At 52.2% G+C, this 24899-nt stretch overlaps 1 protein-coding gene and 1 non-coding gene across 2 annotated transcripts in view; both read left to right on the forward strand.

Moving 5' to 3' along the window:
• Positions 1–5404: 5404 nt before the first annotated feature.
• LOC147108481 (uncharacterized) overlaps positions 5405–24899 on the forward strand; it is a 74498-nt gene continuing 55003 nt past the window's right edge. The window contains exon 1 of the transcript XR_015080600.1: positions 5405–5651. The gene's annotated coding sequence lies outside the window, so the exon portion shown is untranslated. The remainder of the gene's footprint in view (positions 5652–24899) is intronic.
• LOC147108482 (small nucleolar RNA SNORA49) lies at positions 23051–23179 on the forward strand. Its single transcript, XR_015080750.1, has one exon. It is a non-coding gene; the product is annotated as a small nucleolar RNA SNORA49 (small nucleolar RNA).

Raw genomic sequence — 24899 nt, forward strand, 5'->3', positions numbered from 1 at the left:
TAAAAAGAAAATTCTACAACATCCAAATCCCAATCAAAATCTGGCTCAAAATATTTGACAGCATAATCCTGCCCATTGCACTGTACGGTAGTGAAGTATGGGGCCCGCTAAATCACCAAAGCTACACTAAATGGGAAAAACACACAATAGAAGCCCTACATGCAGAATTCTGCCGAAGCATCCTTCGCACCCAAAGAAAAACGCCAACAAATGCATGCAGAGCCGAACTAGGCAGATACCCACTGATAATAAACATCCAAAAACGAGCACTAAACTTCCTAAATCACCTCAAATCTAGCTCCCCAGACACCCTTCATTTCAAAGCCTTTCAGACCCAAGAGCTAAACCCAGAAAAGAGTCCCCTGAGTCAGCTGCTACTGAAACTAAGTACTCAGCCGGACCCTGACCAGCCCCAGACCAACACAGCCGTCCAAACACCAATCCAAGTGAACCAAATCATTAAACAATGCAAAGAAACCTACCTGGAACATTGGAACAAAATAACCGAAAGCCAAAGCAGATTAGAATGTTACCGGGCCCTAAAAAGAGATTATAAACTGGCAGACTACCTCACGACCATCAGAGACACAAAACAGAGACAGACCCTCACCAGGTACAGACTAAGCGACCACCAACTGGAAATTGAAAAAGGCAGATACAAGAAATCCTGGCAGCCTAGAGAGAATAGAATATGCGATCAATGTCTGGCCGGCGAGGTTGAAGCAGAAATGCATTTCCTCCTAAAATGCAAAAAATTCAACACATCAAGAAACATATTATTCAACAAGCTAAGCCAAACAACCCCAGATTTCAAGGAATTGGATGACCTGTCAAAATTGAGATTAGTCCTGGGAGAAGGAGACAGACCATACCTTGGGGCCAAATATGTAACAACATGTCACAACCTGAGGACTGTTTAAAAGTAAGACTGTTTAAAATTAATATTGTTAAAAGTAATATTGTATGTACCCAACAAATGTCAAATCGATTGACACCTACAGAATGTTGGAAAACTGTACCTTTTTGCTATGTAAGCTTTGGCAATATGGTTCTCTGTAAACTTTCATGCCAATAAAGCATTTGAATTGGAATTGGAATTGGAATTGGTCCAGGAAACCATCCCATATACACTCTAGGAATTCCTCCTCCACAGTATTGTTACTAATTTGGTTAGCCCAATCTATATGTAGATTAAAGTCACCCATGATAACTGCTGAGCTCTTATTGCACGCACCCCTAATTTCCCATTTAATGCCATCCCCAACCTCAGCATTACTGTTTGGTGGTCTGTGTACAACTCCCACTAATGTTTTCTGTCCCTTGGTATTTCTCAGCTCTGCCCAAACAGATTCCGCATCATCAGAGCTAATACCCTTCTTTACTATTGTGTTAATCTCCTCTTTAACCAGCAATGCTACCCCACCTCCTTTTCCTTTTTTCCTGTCCTTCCTGAATATTGAATACCCCGGATGATGAATTCCCAGCCTTGGTCACCCTGGAGCCATGTCTCCGTAATCCCAAATATATCATATCCATTTACATCTATTTGTGCAGCTAATTCATAGAAGATAGGAGCAGGAGTAGGCCATTTGGCCCCTCGATCCTGCTCCGCAATTCATCCACCTTATTACGAATGCTCCTCGCATTAATACACAAAGCCTTCAGGCTTGATTTTTTAACACACTTAGTCCTTTTAGAATTATTATTTACTGTAGCCCTGTTTGATTTACATCCTGGATTTCTCTGCCTTCCACTTTTGCTTTTCTCCTTCCTGTCTTTTGTTTCTATCCTTGCTTCTCTTTCCTCTGTCTCCCTGCACAGGTTCCCAACCCCCTGCCATTTTAGTTTAAACCCTCCCAAACAGCACTAGCAAACACTTCCCCTAGGACATCGATTCCGGTCCCACCCAGGTGCAAACCATCCAGTTTGTACTGGTCCCTCCTCCCCAGAACACAGGAATTTGAACAGGAAGTGTGCTGTCATGACTTACCCTTTAATTAATGCAAATTAAATTAAATCAAATCAATACCACCAATTACACTACAATTAAATGATATACTCAAGGGCCCTTGTTTACTAGCACTCCCCGCTACACAACAGAGACCTTACAAACATTAACCACAAAAATTAAGACCTTCTAAACTTTATAAACTATTAACCTTAACTGTCAAACTATAGAGTAGTATAAATACTCACCTGGCCGTACTCACCCAATCAGCTGCTTCCTCTTGCCCGCATCACTTTTTGAATCATGACGTGGCTCTAGAATGCTGCCGCTGGTCTGTGAGATTGGTAAGCCTCTGAAAAAAGCCCGCAAAACTGAGTATAAGTACTCACCGGCTTCTCCCGACACTAAGCCTCTCGACTTTATTCCCACCAAACTGCTGACCACCCAACTTCCTTTCCTGGCTCCCATGTTAGCTGACATTATTAACAGTTCTCTCTCCTCAGGTACTGTCCCCCTCTCCCTCAAATCTGCTGTCATCACCCCTCTCCTCAAAAAAACAACCCTTGACCCCTCCATCCTTGCAAACTACCGCCCCATCTCAAACCCCCCTTTCCTCTCCAAGGTCCTTGAACATGTTGTCACCTCTCAAATCCGTGCCCGTTTTTCTCGCAACTCCATATTTGAATCCCTCCAATCAGGTTTCCGCCCATGCCACAGTACCGAAACGGCTCTTATCAAAGTCACAAATGGCATCCTTTGTGACTGTGATAAAGATAAGCTATCCCTCCTCGTCCTTCTTGACTTGTCTGCAGCCTTTGACACGGTTGACCACCCCATCCTTCTCCAATGCCTCTCCACCATCGTCCAGCTGGATGGGACTGCACTCTCCTGGTTCCATTCTTATCTATCTAATCGTAGCCAGAAAATCACCTCCATCTGCTTCTCTTCCCGCTCCCAAATCGGTATCTCTGGTGTCCCCCAAGGATCTATCTTTGGCCCCCTCCTATTTCTCATCTACATGCTGCTCCTCGGGGACATCATCCGAAAACACAGCGTCAGTTTCCACATGCACACTGACGACACCCAGTTCTACCTTAAAGCATTCCTGGGAAGTGCCTTGGGATGTTTTATGACAGTGGCCAGGAGCTAAAATAGAAATGAGATTAAGACTACAGAGAATCTAAAACTCAGTGTGACCGGTGTTTTCAAATATATTCCCAGTAAACTGGGAAAGGGGATATAGTGGGGCCAAGGGTGGCAGGAGACTGAGGGTCAAGGGTGACAGGAGATTGAGGAGTCAAGGGTGACAGGAGACTGAGGATCAAGGGTGACAGGAGATTGAGGGTCAAGGGTGACAGGAGATTGAGGGGCCAAGGGTGACAGGAGACTGAGGGTCAAGGGTGACAGGAGACTGAGGGTCAAGGGTGACAGGAGATTGAGGGGCCAAGGGTGACAGGAGATGGAGGGTCAAGGGTGGCAGGAGGCTGAGGGTCATGTGACAGGAGATTGAGGGGCCAAGGGTAGCAGGAGACTGAGGGTCAAGGGTGACAGGAGGCTGAGGGTCAAGGGTGACAGGAGATTGAGGGGCCAAGGGTGACAGGAGACGGAGGGTCAAGGGTGGCAGGAGGCTGAGGGTCATGTGACAGGAGATTGAGGGGCCAAGGGTGGCAGGAGATTGAGGGTCAAGGGTGACAGGAGGCTGAGGGTGAAGGGTGACAGGAGATTGAGGGGCCAAGGGTGACAGGAGGCTGAGGGTCAAGGGTGACAGGAGATTGAGGGGCCAAGGGTGACAGGAGACGGAGGGTCAAGGGTGGCAGGAGGCTGAGGGTCATGTGACAGGAGATTGAGGGGCCAAGGGTGGCAGGAGACTGAGGGTCAAGGGTGACAGGAGATTGAGGGGCCAAGGGTGACAGGAGACGGAGGGTCAAGGGTGGCAGGAGGCTGAGTGTCATGTGACAGGAGATTGAGGGGCCAAGGGTGACAGGAGACGGAGGGTCAAGGGTGACAGGAGGTTGAGGGGCCAAGGGTGACAGGAGACTGAGGGTCAAGGGTGACAGGAGATTGAGGGGCCAAGGGTGACAGGAGATTGAGAGTCAAGGGTGACAGGAGACTGAGGGTCAAGGGTGACAGGAGATTGACGGGCCAAGGGTGGCAGCAGATTGAGGGGCCAAGGGTGGCAGGAGATTGAGGGGCCAAGGGTGACAGGAAATTGAGGGGTCAAGGGTGGCAGCAGATTGAGGGGCCAAGGGTGGCAGGAGATTGAGGGGACAAGGGTGACAGGAGACTGAGGGGCCAAGGGTGACAGGAGACTGAGGGGCCAAGGGTGACAGGAGATTGAGGGTCAAGAAGCTTCAAACAAAGGGAACTTTCCTGTGATTTCAGGCCTTTGGTCATTGCCCGTCAATCATAAGGCCAAGGTCCACCCAAACCTCCACTCCTATCTATGCCACTAATTACAAGACTCTGCTCCAAACAGCTGATGTTAAGTGGGAGGGGTGGTGGAGACAGAGTACTGCATCCCAAAGGTTGGAAGATGGAATTTTCTGTTCTGTGATGTGACACCTTAACTAGTGATCAAGCTTTGTAGAGGACTTGTACGGAGCAGCGTTACAACGAAACTCTCTCTGTTGAACAACCGGCACAAAGTCATAGGCACGGTGAAGCGTCACTGCTGCAGCTCACTGGAGGAAATCATTGGTTCTAACTCAGTCAGAGCTGAGGCCTGAGGCCTGAGGCCTGGCCCTTCTCGAGGCTATTTCCGGAGACCCTGTGAATACAGTGCTTCCCTTGTTAATGAACATCTTCTTATCTGAGGTTGAGAGACCCTCTCCTTTTCTCCGCTCCCTAATCTCTCCATGTCGTGCGTTGACTGTGTCTGAGGGGTGGGTGTGGCTCTGCTTCCAGCTCAGGACCAGCCAGAGGTTCAGGAGAGCCTGTCCTCATTTACCCTTCAGCCATTGAGGAGAGGGCGGACTTATATATCCTGTATATTTAGAAGATTGTTGGCTAAGGTTTTGTACCTCACAATGACTGGTGCTTTATACAGAGAAAGAGAGAACTTGCATTTCTATAGCGCCTTTCACAACCTCAGGATGTCCCAAAGCGCGTTACATCCAGTCAAGTACTTTTGAAGTGTAGTCACTGTTGTAACGTAGGAAACATGGCAGCTAATTTGTGCACAGCAAGATCCCACAAAGAGCAATGAGATAAACGACCAGATAATCAGTTGATAAACATTGGCCAGGACACCGGGGAGAACTCTCCTGCTCTTCTTTGAATAGTGCCATGGGATCATTTACATCCACCTGAGAAGACAGACGGGGCCTCGGTTTAACATCTCATCCAAAAGACAGTGCAGCACTCCCTCAGCCTGGATTTTGTGCTCAAGTCTCTGTCGTGGGACTCAAACCCACAACTTTCTGACTCAGAGGCATTGTGATTGGTAACAAACAGAATTTGTGTATGTGCTGCACTGCTTGAAAAGGTCAGCTGTGGAAACCACAGGAATGAGGAGACAGGCACAGAGCTCCTGGATCAGCTCCATCCCCGCCAGCTGTTTGCAAGTTTCCCACAATAACTCAAATGGTAGAAGGAAATCGGCCACTCCTTCGAGTTCAGCTCCTTAGCAGCAGTGGGCACTTTCTCTGAGTCTGACTCGCAAGTGTGGAGTGAGGAGCAGAACAGGGGGGCGAGCAGCCTAGCAGTAAGTAAACTACCAAGTGGCTCACAGTCTCGGCTGGTTCTCTTTAACAGTAAATGTTTGAGCAAAGGCACATGGTGCTGTCAGATTCATCATGTTTACACAGATGCGCTGTGTCACTGCAGAAAGAAACAAGAAATACTGTGCTGTGTTTTTCCTCTTTTGGTGAGAAACAGTTTGTAGCTTTTGTAATTTCAATTGTGTCAGCTGTGGCTCAGTGGATAGTGCTTCACCTCTGAGTCAGAAGGTTGTGGGTTCATAGTCCCCCTCCAGAGACTTGAGCACAAACTCCAGTGCAGTACTGAGGGAGTGCTGCACTGTCAGAGTGGCAGTACTGAGGGAGTGCTGCACTGTCAGAGTGGCAGTACTGAGGGAGTGCTGCACTGTCAGAGGGGCAATACTGAGGCAGCGCTGCACTGTCAGAGGGGCAATACTGAGGCAGCGCTGCACTGTCAGAGTGGCAGTACTGAGGGAGTGCTGCACTGTCAGAGTGGCAGTACTGAGGGAGTGCTGCACTGTCAGAGGGGCAATACTGAGGCAGCGCTGCACTGTCAGAGGGGCAGTACTGAGGGAGCGCTGCACTGTCAGAGGGGCAGTACTGAGGGAGCGCCGCACTGTCAGAGGGGCAATACTGAGGGAGTGCTGCACTGTCAGAGGGGCAGTACTGAAGGAGTGCTGCACTGTCAGAGGGGCAGTACTGAGGGAGTGCTGCACTGTCAGAGGGGCAGTACTGAGGGAGTGCTGCACTGTCAGAGTGGCAGTACTGAGGGAGTGCTGCACTGTCAGAGGGGCAGTACTGAGGCAGCGCTGCACTGTCAGAGGGGCAGTACTGAGGGAGCGCCGCACTGTCAGAGGGGCAGTACTGAGGGAGTGCTGCACTGTCAGAGGGGCAGTACTGAGGGAGCGCTGCACTGTCAGAGGGGCAGTACTGAGGGAGCGCCGCACTGTCAGAGGGGCAATACTGAGGCAGCGCTGCACTGTCAGAGGGGCAGTACTGAGGGAGTGCTGCACTGTCAGAGTGGCAGTACTGAAGGAGTGCTGCACTGTCAGAGGGGCAGTACTGAAGGAGTGCTGCACTGTCAGAGGGGCAGTACTGAGGCAGCGCTGCACTGTCAGAGGGGCAATACTGAGGGGGTGCTGCACTGTCAGAGTGGCAATACTGAAGGAGTGCTGCACTGTCAGAGGGGCAATACTGAGGGAGTGCTGCACTGTCAGAGGGGCAGTACTGAGGGAGCGCCGCACTGTCAGAGGGGCAATACTGAGGGGGTGCTGCACTGTCAGAGCGGCAATACTGAAGGAGTGCTGCACTGTCAGAGGGGCAATACTGAGGGAGTGCTGCACTGTCAGAGGGGCAGTACTGAGGGAGCGCCGCACTGTCAGAGGGGCAATACTGAGGGGGTGCTGCACTGTCAGAGCGGCAATACTGAGGGAGTGCTGCACTGTCAGAGGGGCAGTACTGAAGGAGTGCTGCACTGTCAGAGTGGCAGTACTGAAGGAGTGCTGCACTGTCAGAGGGGCAATACTGAGGGAGTGCTGCACTGTCAGAGGGGCAGTACTGAAGGAGTGCTGCACTGTCAGAGTGGCAGTACTGAAGGAGTGCTGCACTGTCAGAGGGGCAATACTGAGGGAGTGCTGCACTGTCAGAGGGGCAGTACTGAGGCAGCGCTGCACTATCAGAGGGGCAGTACTGAGGGAGTGCTGCACTGTCAGAGGGGCAATACTGAAGGAGTGCTGCACTGTCAGAGGGGCAGTACTGAGGGAGCGCCGCACTGTCAGAGGGGCAATACTGAGGGAGTGCTGCACTGCCAGAGGGGCAGTACTGAGGCAGCGCTGCACTATCAGAGGGGCAGTACTGAAGGAGTGCTGCACTGTCAGAGGGGCAATACTGAGGGAGTGCTGCACTGCCAGAGGGGCAGTACTGAGGCAGCGCTGCACTATCAGAGGGGCAGTACTGAAGGAGTGCTGCACTGTCAGAGGGGCAATACTGAGGGAGTGCTGCACTGCCAGAGGGGCAGTACTGAGGCAGCGCTGCACTATCAGAGGGGCAGTACTGAAGGAGTGCTGCACTGTCAGAGGGGCAATACTGAGGGAGTGCTGCACTGTCAGAGGGGCAGTACTGAGGGAGCGCCGCACTGTCAGAGGGGCAATACTGAGGGGGTGCTGCACTGTCAGAGCGGCAATACTGAAGGAGTGCTGCACTGTCAGAGGGGCAATACTGAGGGAGTGCTGCACTGTCAGAGGGGCAGTACTGAAGGAGTGCTGCACTGTCAGAGTGGCAGTACTGAAGGAGTGCTGCACTGTCAGAGGGGCAATACTGAGGGAGTGCTGCACTGTCAGAGGGGCAGTACTGAAGGAGTGCTGCACTGTCAGAGTGGCAGTACTGAAGGAGTGCTGCACTGTCAGAGGGGCAATACTGAGGGAGTGCTGCACTGTCAGAGGGGCAGTACTGAGGCAGCGCTGCACTATCAGAGGGGCAGTACTGAGGGAGTGCTGCACTGTCAGAGGGGCAATACTGAAGGAGTGCTGCACTGTCAGAGGGGCAGTACTGAGGGAGCGCCGCACTGTCAGAGGGGCAATACTGAGGGAGTGCTGCACTGCCAGAGGGGCAGTACTGAGGCAGCGCTGCACTATCAGAGGGGCAGTACTGAAGGAGTGCTGCACTGTCAGCGGGGCAATACTGAGGGAGTGCTGCACTGCCAGAGGGGCAGTACTGAGGCAGCGCTGCACTGTCGGAGGGGCAGTACTGAGGGAGTGCTGCACTATCAGAGGGGCAGTACTGAAGGAGTGCTGCACTGCCAGAGGGGCAGTACTGAGGCAGCGCTGCACTGTCGGAGGGGCAGTACTGAGGGAGCGCCGTACTGTCAGAGGGGCAGTACTGAGGGGGTGCTGCACTGTCGGAGATGCCATCTTTTACATGAGACTTTAAACCGAGGCCCCATCGGCTCTCTCAGGTTATGTAAAAGACCCCATGGCACTATTTTGAAGAAGAGCAGAGGAGTTATCCCTGGAGTCTTGGCCAATATTTATCGCTCAAGCAACATCACTAAAACAGATGATCTGGTCATTATCACATTGCTGTTTGTGGGAGCTTGCTGTATGCAAATTGGCTGCCACGTTTCCCACATTATAACAGTGACCACACTTCAAAAGTACTTCATTGACTGTAAAGTGCTTTGGGACATCCTGAGGTCATTAAAGGCGCAATATAAATGCAAGTCTTTTTTCTTAATATCCAATGATAAAAATGGCGGCTGAGTGTGTTTTACATGCGGCCCATTTCCTGAATAACGGGAATGGTAGAAAAGGAGTCAACACGTCACACCAGCAGTAACGCTCCTTTTACATTCTGACTCATTGGGCCTGCCGTTGGGGTGTGTGTCGAATGTTTCATTCTCCCAGCTGTAGAGTGCAAGGCTTTGGCTGGCATTTGATGTGTCGAGGCTGGATTTAGTGACTAACTCAGGGTGGTTTGTGGAGCGCTAGGGAAAGGAAATGAGGGGTGACCTTCCGCTGCTGCTTAGCACAGAGGGGCCAGAAATTGGGGTCCAGCTCGATTCCATCAGGTTGCTGCCTCCTTGAAAGCTGCCATTGCAAATTGTGGTGGGTGGGATGGGGGCTCCTTCTATCCAATATCCCCCCACCCCCCCACCACCTCCTCCATCCCAACATCAGCATGGGGAGGGTGCCCAGCTTCCCCCAGATGTCCACCCGATACTCCAGCAATGTGGCCAGCTGGCTGTGGGCCCCACCGACACTTCAAACAACAATGATTCATTGAGAGGTCGATTGCCATTTGAATCAGTGTCCACCATCAGGGCAACAGCAATGAATTAGCTGGGGAAGCTATGGGTCTTTGGTCAGACCCGTTCATAGCACCCTGCCTTTGAAGGTGCCCAGAAACTCTGGCAGTTCTGCTGAGTGCATGTCTCTGTACTGTTGTTCCTGACACGGCAACTCCTCCCTAATATTGAAACCATCCAGGGCCCAGGGTTAGGGCTGGTGTCATGGTGATATATAACAGACCACATCACCCAGGCTCCAACATAGTGGAAAGAGGTCCAGAAGAAGTTTCTATAGCACCTTTCACATCCTCAGGCCATCCCAAAGTGCTTTACACCAATGAAGTATTTTTAAAGTGTAGTTATTGTTGTAATGTAGGAAAGGTGGAAGCCAATTTGTGCAAAGCAAGAGCCCACAAACAGCAATGTGATAATGACCAGATAATCTGTTTTAGTGATGTTGATTGAGGGATAAATATTGGCCAGGACACCGGGGATAACTCCCCTGCTCTTCTTCAAACAGTGCCATGGGATGTTTTACATCCACCTGAGAGAGCAGACAGGGCCTCGGTTTAAAGTCTCATCTGAAAGACTGCACCTCCAACAGTGCAGCACTCCCTCAGTACTTTTTAAAAAATTCGTTCATAGGATCTGGGCATCGCTGGCAAGGCCAGCATTTATTACCCATCCCTAATTGCCCATGAGAAGGTGATGGTGAGCCGCCTTCTTGAACTACTGCAGTCCATGTGGTGAAGGACGGTGTTCCAGGATTTTGACCCACCGACGATGAAGGAATGGAGATATACTTCCAAGTCAGGATGGTGTGTGACTTGGAGGGGAACTTGGAGGTGGCGATGTTCCCATGCGCCTGCTGCCTTTGTCCTTCTAGGTGGTAGAGGTCGCAGGTTTGGGAGGTGCTGCCGAAGAAGCCTTGGCGAGTTCCTGCAGTGCATCTTGTAGATGGTACACACTGCAGCCACGGTACGCCGGTGGTGAAGGGGTTGAATGTTTAAGGTGGTGGATGGGGTGCCAATGAAGCGGGCTGCTTTGTCCTGGATGGTGTTGGCCTTCTTGAGTGTTGTTGGAGCTGCACTCATCCAGGCAAGTGGAGAATATTCCACCACACTCCTTACTTGTGCCTTGTAGATGGTGGAAAGGCTTTGGGGAGTCAGGAGGTGAGACACTCGCCGCAGAATACCTAGCCTCTGACCTGCTCTTGTTGCCACAGTATTTATGTGGCTTGTCCAGTTAAGTATCTGGTCAATGGTGACCCCCAGGATGTTGATGTGCAGGATTCGGTGATGGTAATGTAAGAAATAGCTATTAGATTCATATATGAAGTTTGACTCTTAGAACAGAGATTAAAATGCAGTCAGGAACAAATGGTTGAAGTGTCAGCAAGGTCAAATAACAAACACCAAAAGACAAATGGAAATGGTAAGAGGATCATAAAATGCAAGAAAACACAGGATGATAATACCATAGCTAAACAATAAGGAGCCACGAAGTCATAAAATGTCCTTAAAGAAACATAACAAAACATTCCTCAGAAAGATAAGAGAAAGGCCGCGTCAGCCATGCAGAAAGGAGCAGTGAGAAATGTCTTCCCGCAGCACACTTGGATTATAGATGATTGACACCAGATAGATCACAGCCCACTGAAATAACTATAAATATAGAGGTCTGAGAGAGGAAATAGCGAGGGGCGAAGGCTTCTTCGAGGTGGAAATCAATGCGGGCTCAGGCCTAACACCTTGACTAAGTTTAGCCTCTGAGGTGAATCAATGCTGGCTTAGTGGTTAGCACTGTTGCCTCACAGCGCCAGGGACCCGGGTTCAAATCTGGCCTTGGGCGACTGTCTGTGTGGAGTTTGCACATTCTCCCTGTGTCTGCGTGGGTTTCCTCCGGGTGCTCCGGTTTCCTCCCACAGTCCAAAGATGTGCAGGTTAGGTTGATTTGGCTATGATAAATTGACCCTTAGTGTTAGGGGATTAAATACGTGGGGTTACGGGGATAGGGTGGGATATGTGTCGGTGCAGGCTCGATGGGCCGAAATGGCCTCTATCTGCACTGTAGATTCTGTGATTCTGTGATTCTGTGATGCCTAACACCTCCAACGGCTCGGGGGACGAATCAACAGAAGTGACTGCTGTTACTGACTGCAGAGACCCGCTGACCTGAGACCTCCACGCTGTCTCATCGGGCATCGAACCAACTGTTCATCCGGTCGTGGCATTCTGATTTGGGAGTCGCTCTCTACTGTCACGGGTTGTATGTCTATTATACTTAGCTTAAACCATATGTAATATCTGATTATGCTTTAAAACTGTAGCTCTTTAATAAAAAGTCTTGCAACTCCTAAGACCCTTTGGGTAATCTGCGTGTGACCTGTGATCCTAAACTTACAATAATGTCATTGAATGTCAAGAGGCGGTGGTTAGACTCTCGCTTGTTGGAGATAATCATTGCTTGGCACTTGTGTGGAGTGAATGATACCTACCACTTATTAGCCCAAGCCTGAACGTCATCCAGGTCTTGTTGCATTCGGGTATGGACTGCTTCATTATCTGTGGAGCTGTGAATGGCGCTGAACACTGTGCAATCATCAGTGAACATTCCCATTTCTGACCTTATGATGGAGGGAAGGTCATTGATGAGGCAACTGAAGATGGTTGGGCCTAGGACACTGACCTGACGAACTCCTGCAGCGATGTCCTGGGGCTGAGATGATTGACCTCCAACCATCACAACCATCTTCCTTTGTGTTTGATATGACTCCAGCCAGTGGAGAGTTTTCCCCCTGAATCCCATTGACTTCAGTTTTACTAGGGCACCTTGATGCCACACTCAGTCAAATGCTGCCTTGTGTCAAGGGCAGTCACTCTCACCTCACCTCTGGAATTCAACTCTTTTGTCCATGTTTGGACCAAGGCTGTAATGAGGTCTAGAGCCGAGTGGACCTCGCGGAACCCAAACTGGGCATCAGTGAGCAGGTTATTGGTGAGTAAGTGCCACTTGATAGCACTGTCGACGACACCTTCCATCACTTTGCTGATGATTGAGAGTAAACTGATGGGGCGGTATTTGGCCGGATTGGCTTTGTCCTGCTTTTTGTGAACAGGACATACCTGGGCAGTTTTCCACATTGTCAGGTAGATGCCAGTGTTGTAGCTGTACTGGAACTGCTTGGCTAGAGGCGCGGCTAGTTCTGGAGCACAAGTCTTCAGCACGACAGACGGGATGTTGTCAGGGCCCAAAGCCTTTGCTGTATCCAGTGCGTTCAGCCGTTTCTTGATATCACGTGGAGTGAATCAAATTGGCTGGAGACTGGCTTTTGTGATGGTGGGGACCTCAGGAGGAGGCTGATATGGATCATCCACTCGGCACTTCTGGCTGAAGATGGTTGGAAACGCTTCAACCTTGTCTTTTGCACTCACGTGCTGGGCTCCACCATCATTGAGGATGGGGATATTCATGGAGCCTCCTCCTCCCATTAGCTGTTTAATGGTCCACCGCCATTCACGACTGGATGTGGCAGGACTGCAGAGTTTTGATCTGATCCGTTGATTGTGGGATCGCTTAGCCCTGTCTATAGTATGCTGCTTCCACTTTTTAGCATGCATATAGTCATGTGTTGCAGCTTCCCCAGATTAGCACCTCATTTTTGGTGCTGCTCCTGGAATGCTCTTCTACACTCCTTATTGAACCAGGGTTGGTCCCCTGGCTTGATGGTAATGGTAGAGTGAGGGATATGCTGGGCCATGACATTACAAATTGTGGTGGAATACAATTCTGCTGCTGCTGATGGCCCACATTGCCTCATGGATGCCCAGTTTTGTGCTGCTAGATCTGTTCTGAATCTATCCCATTTTGCACGGTGGTAGTGCCACACAACACGATGGAAGGTGTCCTCAGTGTGAAGATGGAACTTCGTCTCCACAATGACTGTGCGATGGTCACTGCTATCAATGCTGTCATGGGCAGATGCATCTGCGACAGGTAGATTGGTGAGGACGAGGTCAAGTAGGCTTTTTCCTTATGTTGGTTCTCTCACCACTTGTCGCAGGCCCAGACTGGCAGCTATGTTCTCCAGGACTCAGTCGACTCAGTCAGCTCAGTCAGTAGTGGTGCTAGCGAGCCACTCTTAGTGATGGACGTTGAAGTCCCCCACCCAGAGTACATTCTGTGCCCTTGCTACTCTCAGTGCTTCTTCCAAGTGGTGTTCAACATGGAGGAGTACTGATTCCTCAGTTGAGGGAGGAAGGTAGGCGATAATCAGCAGGAGGTTTCGTTGCCCGTGCTTGACCTGAAGCCATGAGACTTCATGGGATGCGGAGTCAATGTTGAGGTCTCCCAGGGCCACTCCTTCCCGACTGTATACCACTGTGCCACCACCCCTGGTGGGTCTGTGCTGCCAGTAGGACAGGACATATCCAGGGATGTTGATGGAGGAGTTTGGGATAATTGGCTAATGGAGTGTCAGCCTGGATCTTTGCTCAACTTTCTGGAGTGAGACTTGAACCCACAACCTTCTGATTCAGATGCAAGAATGCCACTGAGTATCAAGGAAGGACAAATATGGGGATGATGGACATATATGTGAGCCTAAGTTTAAAGAGCCTGTTCTTACTCAAACATGAATTTACTCCTGTCCCCAATGTCTCCACAATGAGCAGTACGATCCATCTCCTTTTCACCTTGGGCAGAGCCAGTGTTTACAAAATGAACATTCTTCTCTGTTTTCTTTCCTTATTTTAAATGCCCTCTGTCCCTAACTTTTGGCTTCGGATTGGAAGATTCTATCATTTACAGATATCTGCAGATGGAATTTAAGTGGCTGCCTTTTTTATTTTTAGGCTTCATGGCTGTGCTTGTTACTAGCCTGGGTCTGGGTCTGGGCCTGGGTCTGGGCCAGGGCCTGAGTCTGAGTCTGGGCCTAGGCCTGGGTCTGATACTGACTATGGGCCTGGGTCTGGGTCTAGGCCTGGGTCTGATATTGAGTATGGGTCTGGGCCTGGGCCTGGGTCTGGATCTGGGCCTGGGTCTGATACTGGGTCTGGGCCTGGGCCTGGGTCTGAGCCTGGGCCTGATACTGGGCCTGAGCCTGGGCTTGGGCCTGGGTCTGATACTGGGCCTGGGACTGGGTCTGATACTGGGTATGGGCCTTGGTCTGGGCCTCGGCCTACACCTGGGTCTGAGTCTGGGTCTGATACTGGGTCTGGGTCTGGGCCTGGGTCTGGGTCTGATACTGGGCCTGATACTGGGCTTGGGTCTGATACTGGGTCTGGGTCTGGGCCTGGGTCTGGGCCTGGGCCTGGGCCTGAGCCTGTGTCTGGGCCTGGGTCTGGGTCTGGGCCTGAGCCTGTGTCTAGGCCTGGGCCTGGGTCTGATACTGGGCCTGGGTCTGGTACTGGACCTGGGCCTGGGTCTGATACTGGATATGGGTCTGGGTCTGGGTCTGGGCCCCGGCCTACACCTGGGACTGAGTCTGGGTCTGATACTGGGCCTGGGTCTGATACTGGGCCTGAGCCTAGGTCTGATACTGGATATGGGTCTCGGTTTGGGCCTGGGTCTGGGCCTGGGTCAAGCCTCGGCCTACACCTGGGTCTGAGTCTGGGTCTGATACAGGGCCTGGGCCTGGGTCTGATACTGAGCCTGATACTGGGTCTGGGCCTGAGCCTGCATCTGGGCCTGTGTCTGGGTCTGGGCCTGGGTCTGATACTGGGTCTGGGCCTGGGTCTGGTACTGGGCCTGGGCTGATACTGGGCCTGGGCCTGGGTCTGATACTGGGTATGGGTCTGAGTCTGATACTGGATAAAGGTCTGGGTCTGATACTGGATATGGGTCTGGGTCTGGGTCTGGGCCTGGGTCTGGGCTTCAGCCTACACCTGTGTCTGAGTCTGGGTCTGATACTGGGCCTGATACTGGATTTGGGTTTGGGTCTGAGACTGGGCCTGGGTCTGAGTCTGTCTGGGTCTGGGCCTGGGTCTGGGTCTGATACTGGGCCTAGGCCTGGGTCTGATACTGAGTATATCGGGCCTCGGTCTGGGCCTGTGTCTGGGCCTGGGTCTGATACTGGGTCTGAGCCTGGGCCGGGGTCTCATACTGGGCCTGGGCCTGGGTCTGATACTGTGTGTGGGTCTGGGTCTGGGCCTGGGTCTGATACTGAGCCTGGGTCTGGGTCTAGGTCTGGGCCTTAGCCTAAGCCTGGGTCTGAGTCTGGGTCTGATACTGGGCCTGGGACTGGGTCTGGGCCTGGGTCGGTGATGCGCTATCAATTACTCATAAAAGACTGAGAGTTAGAAGAGTAACTAAAGGCTTTTATTAACAACAGAATGGAGGTCTGCCTCGCGTGGTCGACCGGTCCATGATACTAAGGGCTGGGGAGCAGTCACCTTTATACTAGGACCTGTGGGAGGAGTCAGCCGAGGCATGTCCAGGCATGTACACAGTGGAATACAAACAGGACAAACAGGAATACAAACAGTGGTTTACCACATTCACCCCTTGTTTAAAATTGAGTCCGGCGGGGTGAAGTGTATTAAAAGTTAGTGTATTGGAGTCTCTCCGGAGGTCTTGTCTGCCGCTGTGATCTGCGTGGCGACGGCAGGGGTAGTGAAGTTTCCGGCGTCGAGTCCAGCGTAGGCTGTGGCACAGGCGTGTCGTCCTCGTAGATGTCGAGCGGGTCGCGGGGCCCAGGCCTGCCGTCTGCTGGGGCTGGATATCGGATCGTGGGGGGGGGTGGTAGTGGGTAGTGGGTTACTGCGGCCCCCGAGGGTGCAAGGTCTCTTATGGAGACTGTGTCCTCCCGCCCGTCCGGGTATGCGATGTAAGCATACTGGGGGTTGGCGTGGAGGAGGTCGACCCTCTCGACCAGGGGGTCCGCTTTATGGGTCCTCACGTGTCTTCTCAGTAGGACCGGCCCTGGGGACGTCAGCCATGGCGGTAGCGATGTCCCCGATGTGGACTTCCTTGGGAAGACAAACATTTTCTCATGAGGGGTGGCGTTAGTGGCAGTGCAGAGCAGTGACCGAATAGAGTGGAGCGCATCGGGGAGCACATCCTGCCAGCGGGAGGTTGGAAGGCCCCTAGACTTTAAGGCTAGCAGGACGGCCTTCCAAACTGTCGCATTTTCTCTTTCCACCTGTCCGTTCCCCCGGGGGTTGTAACTGGTGGTCCTGCTTGTGGCAATACCCCTAGTTAGCAGGTACTGACGGAGTTCGTCGCTCATAAACGATGAGCCCCGGTCGCTATGGATATAGCTGGGGAAGCCGAACAGGGTGAAGAGGTTGTTCAGACATTTAATGACCGTGGCACTGGTCATGTCCGGGCAGGGGAAGGCGAACGGGAAACGGGAGTACTCATCAATAATATTGAGGAAGTACACATTGCGGTCGGAGGAGGGGAGAGGCCCTTTAAAATCGACGCTCAGGCGCTCGAAGGGGCGAGTGGCTTTTATCAGGTGGGCCCTGTCTGGTCTATAAAAGTGCGGTTTGCACTCAGCGCAGACTTGGCAGTTCCTGGTCATGGTCCTGACCTCCTCAATAGAGTAAGGCAGGTTGCGGGCCTTGATGAAGTGGAAGAACCTGGTGACCCCCGGGTGGCAGAGGTCATTGTGGAGGGCCCGCAGTCTATCGATCTGCGCGCTGGCGCAGGTGCCACGCGATAGCGCATCCGGGGGTTCATTTAGCTTCCCAGGCCGGTACAAGATCTCGTAGTTGTAGGTGGAAAGTTCGATTCTCCACCTCAAGATCTTGTCATTTTTGATTTTGCCCCTCTGCTTGTTGTTAAACATAAAAGCAACTGAACGCTGGTCAGTGAGCAGGGTAAATCGTTTTCCGGCCAGGTAGTGCCTCTAATGACGCACAGCCTCCACAATCACCTGGGCCTCCTTCTCAACAGCGGAGTGTCTGGTCTCCGGGCCTTGGAGGGTTCGTGAAAAGAAGGCCACGGGTCTCCCCGCCTGATTGAGGGTAGCGGCCAGGGCAAAGTCAGACGCGTCGCTTTCCACCTGGAAGGGGATGGATTCGTCCACTGCGTGCATGGTGGCTTTGGCAATGTCCCCCTTGATACGGTGGAAGGCTAAGCGGGCCTCTGCCGTCAAGGGAAAAGAGGTGGACTTGATCAGCGGACGGGCCTTGTCCGCATAGTAGGGGACCCACTGGGCGTAATAGGAGAAAAACCCTAGGCACCTCTTCAGGGCCTTGAGGCAGTGGGGCAGTGGAAGTTCCATAAGGGGACGCATCCGGTCGGGGTCGGGGCCGATGACTCCGTGTTCCACAACACAGCCAAGGATGGCGAGGCGGTTTGTGCGGAATATGCACTTCTCCTTGTTATATGTCAGGTTTAGGAGTTGGGCGGTGCGGAGGAATTTTTCGAGGTTTGCGTCATGGTCCTGCAAGTCACGGCCGCAGATGGTCACATTGTCCAGATATGGGAAAGTGGCCTGCAACGCATTTTGATCTACCATCCGGTCCATCTCCCTTTGGAAGACGGAGACCCCGTTGGTGACGCCAAAGGGAACCCTAAGGAAGTGATAGAGGCGGCCGTTTGCCTCAAAGGCAGTGTACTGGCAGTCCTCAGGGCGGATGGGGAGCTGGTGGTACGCTGATTTCAGGTCAATGGTCGAGAAGACGCGGTACTGCGCGATCTGGTTGACCATATCAGCTATACGGGGGAGTGGGTAGGCGTCCAGCAGGGTGTAGCGATTTATTGTCTGGCTGTAGTCGATGACCAGGCGCTGCTTCTCGCCGGTCTTAACGACCACAACCTGGGCTCGCCAGGGGCTGGTGCTGCCCTCAATAATCCCTTCTTTCAGGAGCCGCTCCACTTCGGTTTTAATGAAAACCCTGTCCCCGGCACTGTATCGCCTGCTCTTTGTGGCGATGGGCTTACAGTCGGGGGTGAGGTTAGCAAACAGTTGGGGGGGGGTGACTCTGAGTGTGGAGAGGTTGCACCTGGTGCGCGGCGGGCAGTTTGGAAGCTGCTGGCTGCGGACTGTGAGTGGGGGTAGGGGTCCACCGTACGCCATCGTAACACTTTTAAGGTGGCACTGAAAATCTAACCCCAGCAGGACGGCAGCGCAGAGGTCAGGCAGGACCAGAAGTTTAAAATGATCGTACACGGTCCCGTCTACTACGAGTGTCACCACGCAGTAGCCGCCGATGTCCGCCGACTGGGACTCGGAGGCCATAGAAATCCGCTGTTGCGCAGGCAGGACTGGGAGAGAGCAACGCCGCACCGTGTCAGGGTGGATGAAGCTCTCCGTGCTCCCAGAGTCAAAAAGGCAGATTGTATCGTGACCATTTACCTTAATGTCCATTGTGGAACTGGCCAGTTGGTGCGGTCTCGCTTGGTCCAGTGTAACGGATGCCAGCGTAGGGGTCGGTGTGTCGCTGCGGGTATCAGATGAGGCGGTGTCGGGGGCCTGCTGCGTCCCGGCTGTCGTCCAAGATGGCGGCGTCCATGATCCCCATGTGGCTGGAGGCGTCCAAAATGGCTGCTGTACCGGTGATTCGCACATGGCCGGGGAGGTCCAAGATGGCGGCCCGCATGGCCCACACGCGGCGCTGCTGGGGTTCGGGGTGGCTTTGGCCCTGCAGACGCTAGCGTAGTGTCCCTTCTTCCCGCAGCCCGAGCAGATCGCATTTTTCGCCGGGCAGCGCGCTCTGGGGTGTTTTGCCTGGCCACAGAAGTAGCATTTCTGGCCTTGGGGCACTGCTGTCTGGCCTTGGGACACTGCTGCGGTAGTTGGGCCGTTGTTGGGGTGTGGCTGGGGTGGCACGGCGCTATGAGGCGGTCCTACCGTGTCCCAGGCTGTCATTCCCCGCGGCGTCCACGGTGCAGAGGAGTAGGCATCCATGCCCTGGTAGGCTGCATCCAACGATAGTGCGAGTTCAGAGGCCTTGTTGAGGTCGAGGTTACTCTGCTCCAACAGTCGCTGTCGGGTGTAATTGGATCTGTGGCCCGCTACAAAAGCGTCCCGGATAAGTTCCTCTGTGTACACGGCGGCCTTTACATCCTTACAACCACAGGCCCGGCCAAGCACAGACAGTGCCTGAAGGTATTCCACGGTCGATTCCCCAGGTTGTTGTTTACGACTCCCCAGGAGGTGCCTGGCGTACACTTCGTTCACTGGGCGCGTGTACTGGTCCTTGAGGAGCTTGATAGCGTCCGCGTACGAGGTCGCGTCTTGGATGACCGAGTACACTCGGTGGTTCACTTTGGAGGTCAGGACATCCAGTTTGTCCTCGTCCGATTTGATTGCTTCGGAGGCGGTCAGGAATTTTTCGAAACACTTAAGCCAGTGAGTAAACTTGGTGGATGAGTCCGCCTCCCGATGATCTAAGTCCAGGCATGCTGGTGTGAGGATCTTCTCCATTATAAAAATGTTGTCAATAAAATTGATGCGCTATCAATTACTCATAAAAGACTGAGAGTTAGAAGAGTAACTAAAGGCTTTTATTAACAACAGAATGGAGGTTTGCCTCGCGTGGTCGACCGGTCCATGATACTAAGGGCTGGGGAGCAGTCACCTTTATACTAGGACCTGTGGGAGGAGTCAGCTGAGGCATGTCCAGGCATGTACACAGTGGAATACAAACAGGACAAACAGGAATACAAACAGTGGTTTACCACAGTCGGATACTGGGCCTAGGCCTGGGTCGGATACTGAGTCTGGGTTTGGGTCTGCCGGTGTTCCCATCTCCCGGTGTTCCCATCTCCCGGTGCTCCCATCTCCTGGTGTTCCCATCTCCCGGTGTTCCCATCTCCTGGTGTTGCATCTCCTGGTGTTCCCATTTCTCCATCTCCCAGTGCTCCCATCTCCCGGTGTTTCAATGTCCCACTGTTTCATCACCTTCAGTTATTCTCAGTCCTGATTTGCTTTCCTGTGTGAGAAATGTGAGACAGACACTGGGGTAGAAACTGGTCTCGGGCAATATCGCATCTCCTCCTGTACAACCTCCGCCCCATATTCAGTTCCATTGAGGGTCCATCAAGCGAATATTGAGTGCTTGATGTGTTTGCACCCAATTTGCGTGACCGCCCAAGCTGAATCTTTACCCCAACAACACATCAGGTAATGTTATTCACCAGCTGTCCCTCCCTCTCAGAAACGCTTTCCTGACTGGACCGGGGTCAGATTTGAGGCTAGAGGGGGAGAGCAGGATTAATAAAAGCTGTTGGAAGTGAAGCAGGAGGTTCAGCTGAAGTAAATAGTGAGAAAATATTCCCAGAGGAGGAAGAGTTTTGGAGGGAGTGAGAGGAAGAAACACTCGCTGGGAATTCCCTGGATACTTCTCTCGATCGGTCCCAATAGGAAATCCCAGCAGGTGGGAAACGGGGCTTCTCCCAGGAGTTAAACATAGGAACAGGAGTAGGCCATTCAGCCCCTCGAGCCTGATCCTGTTAGGAATAATTATGTTTTAGTTTATAGACAAAGGCTGCAGTCCTGTTCCTGTATTAATAATCAGTTCCAACACAGAGTCAAAATGCACTCTGGTTTCTTAAAGAAGACTTGCATTTATATAGCACCTTTCACAACTTCAGGATGTCTCAAAGGGTTTTAAGGGCAATAAATTACTTTTGAAGTGCAGTCACTGTTGTAATGTAGGAAACGTGGCAGCTAATTTGCGCATAGCAAGATCCCACAAACAGCAATGTGACAATGAGCAGATAATTTGTTTTTTTCAGTGATGCTGGATGATGGATAAATATTTGCAAGGACATGGGGGAGAATGCCACAGCTCTTCTTCGAAAGTTACACATTACACATATTGGCCCAGAAATTCGGGTCGGGGGCTTCCCGTGGGTGCAAGCCCCCGACCTGCACTTTCCTTGCGCGCCAGCAGTTGAGCTCTGGGCTCCCGTGGAATTCTGCTCCGGGGCCTGCTCCAACTCCCGGCGTGCTGTGCTTGCGTGTCCCAGGGGCGTAGTTAGTGCGATGCGTCCCCTGGGATCACGTGAGCCATGGGCAGCCAATCAGAGGAGGGAAAAGCTCATTCATAAGATTGACAGAAAGACCTGTCTAAACTTATGAATATACGGGCCCCAAAATAACAGTAAACCTTCAAATAATTTTTTTTTTTAATCACACTTTTTAAATAAACTATAAATTACATTAAATAACTATTTTAAACAATAATTTAAATTTTTGAAAAAAATAATTTAATAAAAAAACAGGGCTAAAGATAAACTTACCTTGCTTTAAAGTATTTAAAAATAATAAACCTGTGGAGAAAATGTTTTAATTTTAATTAATTGACCACTTACCTTTCAAAATGCAGGCCTTACGCCTGGTTTTTACATTTCTAAAATCTAAAGACTTACCCTCAAGGAAAAACCTGTAAAAAAAACGTAAGTTCAAAGCGCACGCACAGACTCCCACGCGCACGCGTTCGACCTCTGAACCCCTTCGTTCAGAGGAACGGAAGTGCCGGTTTCCCGCGCCTGCGCAGTGCATGCAAGAAACCAGCACTTCCATCGGGTCCACGCGTGAGTACCCCGTGCATACTCACGCGTTGGGACCCAAATTTCTGGGCCAATACATACGATGCCACCATAGAAGAATAGTTCTTTAGTCCGATATCTTCCCCCTTGTGATTATGATCACAATTTGTTTATACTGTTTCGCAGCTGGGCTAACTTATAGCCTTTGCATCAATAACCCTTCACCCACTTTCCAACCCCTAACAAGATATCCTACGCCTGCTAAATATATGTTCCCAAAGTTGCAAAGAAAGCATCAGTTTTGGGTTAGAAAAATGAAAAGGAGAATCGTGCCTCCATTTTTGAAATATAGTGAATAAAGCCCTGGGTCCTAAAACTAAGAGCTGACAGTAAGACCCTGAGCCTGACTCTAGGGGCTGACAGTAGGACCCTGAGCCTGACACTAGGGCTGACAGTAGGGCACTGGGCCTGATTCTAGGGGCTGACAGTAGGACCCTGGGCCTGACTCTAGGGGCTGACAGTAGGACCCTGGGCCTGACACTAGGGCTGACAGTAGGACCCTGGGCCTGACACTAGGGCTGACAGTAGGGCCCTGGGCCTGACTCTAGGGGCTGACAGTAGGACCCTGGGCCTGACACTAGAGCTGACAGTAGGGCCCTGGGCCTGACTCTAGGGGCTGACAGTCGGACCCTGGGCCTGACTCTAGGGGCTGACAGTAGGACCCTGGGCCTGGCGCTAGGGCTGACAGTAGGGCCCTGGGCCTGACTCTAGGGGCTGACAGTAGGGCCCTAAGCCTGACTCTAGGGCTGACAGTAGGCCCAGGGCCTGACACTAGGGTCTGACAGTAGGACCCTGGGCCTGACACTAGGGCTGACAGTAGGGTCCTCAGCCTGACTCTAGGGGCTGACAGTAGGACCCTGGGCCTGACACAAGGGCTGACAGTAGGGCCCTGGGCCTGACTCTAGGGGCTGACAGTAGGACCCTGGGCCTGACACTAGGGCTGATAGTAGGGCCCTGGGCCTGACTCTAGGGGCTGACAGTAGGACCCTGAGCCTGATGCTAGGGCTGACAGTAGGGCCCTGGGCCTGACTCTAGGGGCTGACAGTAGGGCCCTGGGCCTGACTCTAGGGCTGACAGTAGGGCCCTGGGCCTGACTCTAGGAGCTGACAGTAGGACCCTGGGCCTGACTCTAGGGGCTGACAGTAGGGCCCTGGGCCTGACTCTAGGGCTGACAGTAGGGCCCTGGGCCTGACTCTAGGGGCTGACAGTAGGGCCCTGGGCCTGACTCTAGGGGCTGACAGTAGGGCCCTGGGCCTGACTCTAAGGGCTGACAGTAGGGGAGGCCCTTACTCTAGGTGCTGACAGTAGTGCCCTGGTCCCTGACTCTAGGGGCTGACCAAAGGGTCCTGGGCCTCGACTCTAAGGGCTGACCTAAGGGCCCTGGGCCCTGACAGTAGGACCCTGGGCCCTTATTCTCGAGGCTGACAGTAGGGTGTTGGCTTGACTCTAGGGGTTGACAGTAGGCCGTGGGCTTAACTCTCAGGGCTGACAGTAGGCCCTGGGTGTAGTGTATGTACCCGTTTACCTTTAAGGGAACTATTGAATGTAACCGTTCGCCTTTAAGAGCACTATTTTAGGTGTGGCACTATTTGTTGGCTCATGTATACTGTAATACCGATAGTGACCACACCAGTATATAAGGGCTGGGATATGTTAACTAGGGCAGGAATCGCCTGAACCTCTGAATAGCAAAGACCTGTTTTGTTGTTAATCTTGGAGTCTGTGTATTATTTACAATACAACCCACAGACTTAACAATGGCGACGAGGACGATCGTACCCTGCGGCAACAGTACTTCCTAAGCTACTAAGGAGCGTCGAAGTGAGGCAACCGCCTTCGTCGTGCTGCTGGAAGAACACACGAGGCTGCAGCAACAGACAGGAAGCAGACTAGCAATGAAAGTTCATCAGCAACAGGCACAACTACCCTTTTACCATGGTGCGGAGTGCGTCGATCAACTAACAAAAGAAAGCAACCGGCGACCGCAACGACTGTGAGTAGGGGAAAGTGTGGAAAATATCCGGAGGATAAGGGCAGTGACCACCACGGTCGAGGGGGTGAAAAAGGCCGGACAGCGACCGGGATCACAAGGCGCGGTGGCGATAAATAAATAAATAAATAAATAACCCGCGAAGAATCAGCCGCAGCCGGGGAGGAAAGGGCCGGACTGCGGGAGGTCGGGGAGAGGCGTTTGAATCCGCTGAGCGAGAGCCCGAGAGGGAGCGAGCAAGAGCCGCGCGAGCGGGTGAGCCAGAGCCCGAGAGGGAGCGAGCAAGAGCCGCTTTGAGCGGGAGGCGCTTCGCGAGCCAGCGATCGCACCAGCGATAAGGGCCGAGAGCCGCTTCGGGCGAGAGGCGCAGCGCGGGCCATCGATCGCATCCACTGATAAGGGCCGGGCCGCTTTGAAGTGAGGGGCGCAGCCGGGCCATCGATCGCGGCGGAGATAAGGGCCGCACTCGGGCTGAAAGACAGCGTCGGGGGTCGGGTGAAGACCGCCAAGCGCGGGAAAACCGCCATTGAAGTGGGCGGGGAGAGCGAGAAGCGCGGGAAAGCTGCCATTTTTCGCGGGGAAACCGCTGGGGAAGAAGACAGAAGCGGGAAACCGCCATCTTAGAAAATTAATAAGAATTTTCAGAAATGCTGGTGTGTTCTCAAGAAGAGAGGAAAAATAAGAATAAGTAAAGCAATACTTGTGTTGTTCTCAAGAAGAGAAGAAGATGCCTAAGCGAGGAAATATTAATGATTTTAATGCTGAAATAGAAGACTGGGCCACGTATGTGGAACGCATAGAAATATATTGCGTAGCCAACGAAATTGAGGATGACGACAAGGCAATAACTTTGTTAAATTCGATGGGAGCAAAAACATACGGGCTCTTGAAACATCTAATAGCACCAGTTAAACCAGTGGACCAGACCTTCGAAGAGATCGTAGCAGTGCTGAAGGATCACTTGAACCCCAC

Source organism: Somniosus microcephalus, chromosome 13, assembly GCF_052327205.1.
Source record: "Somniosus microcephalus isolate GS21.2 chromosome 13, FLI_Smic_1.0, whole genome shotgun sequence".
NCBI lineage: Eukaryota > Metazoa > Chordata > Chondrichthyes > Squaliformes > Somniosidae > Somniosus > Somniosus microcephalus.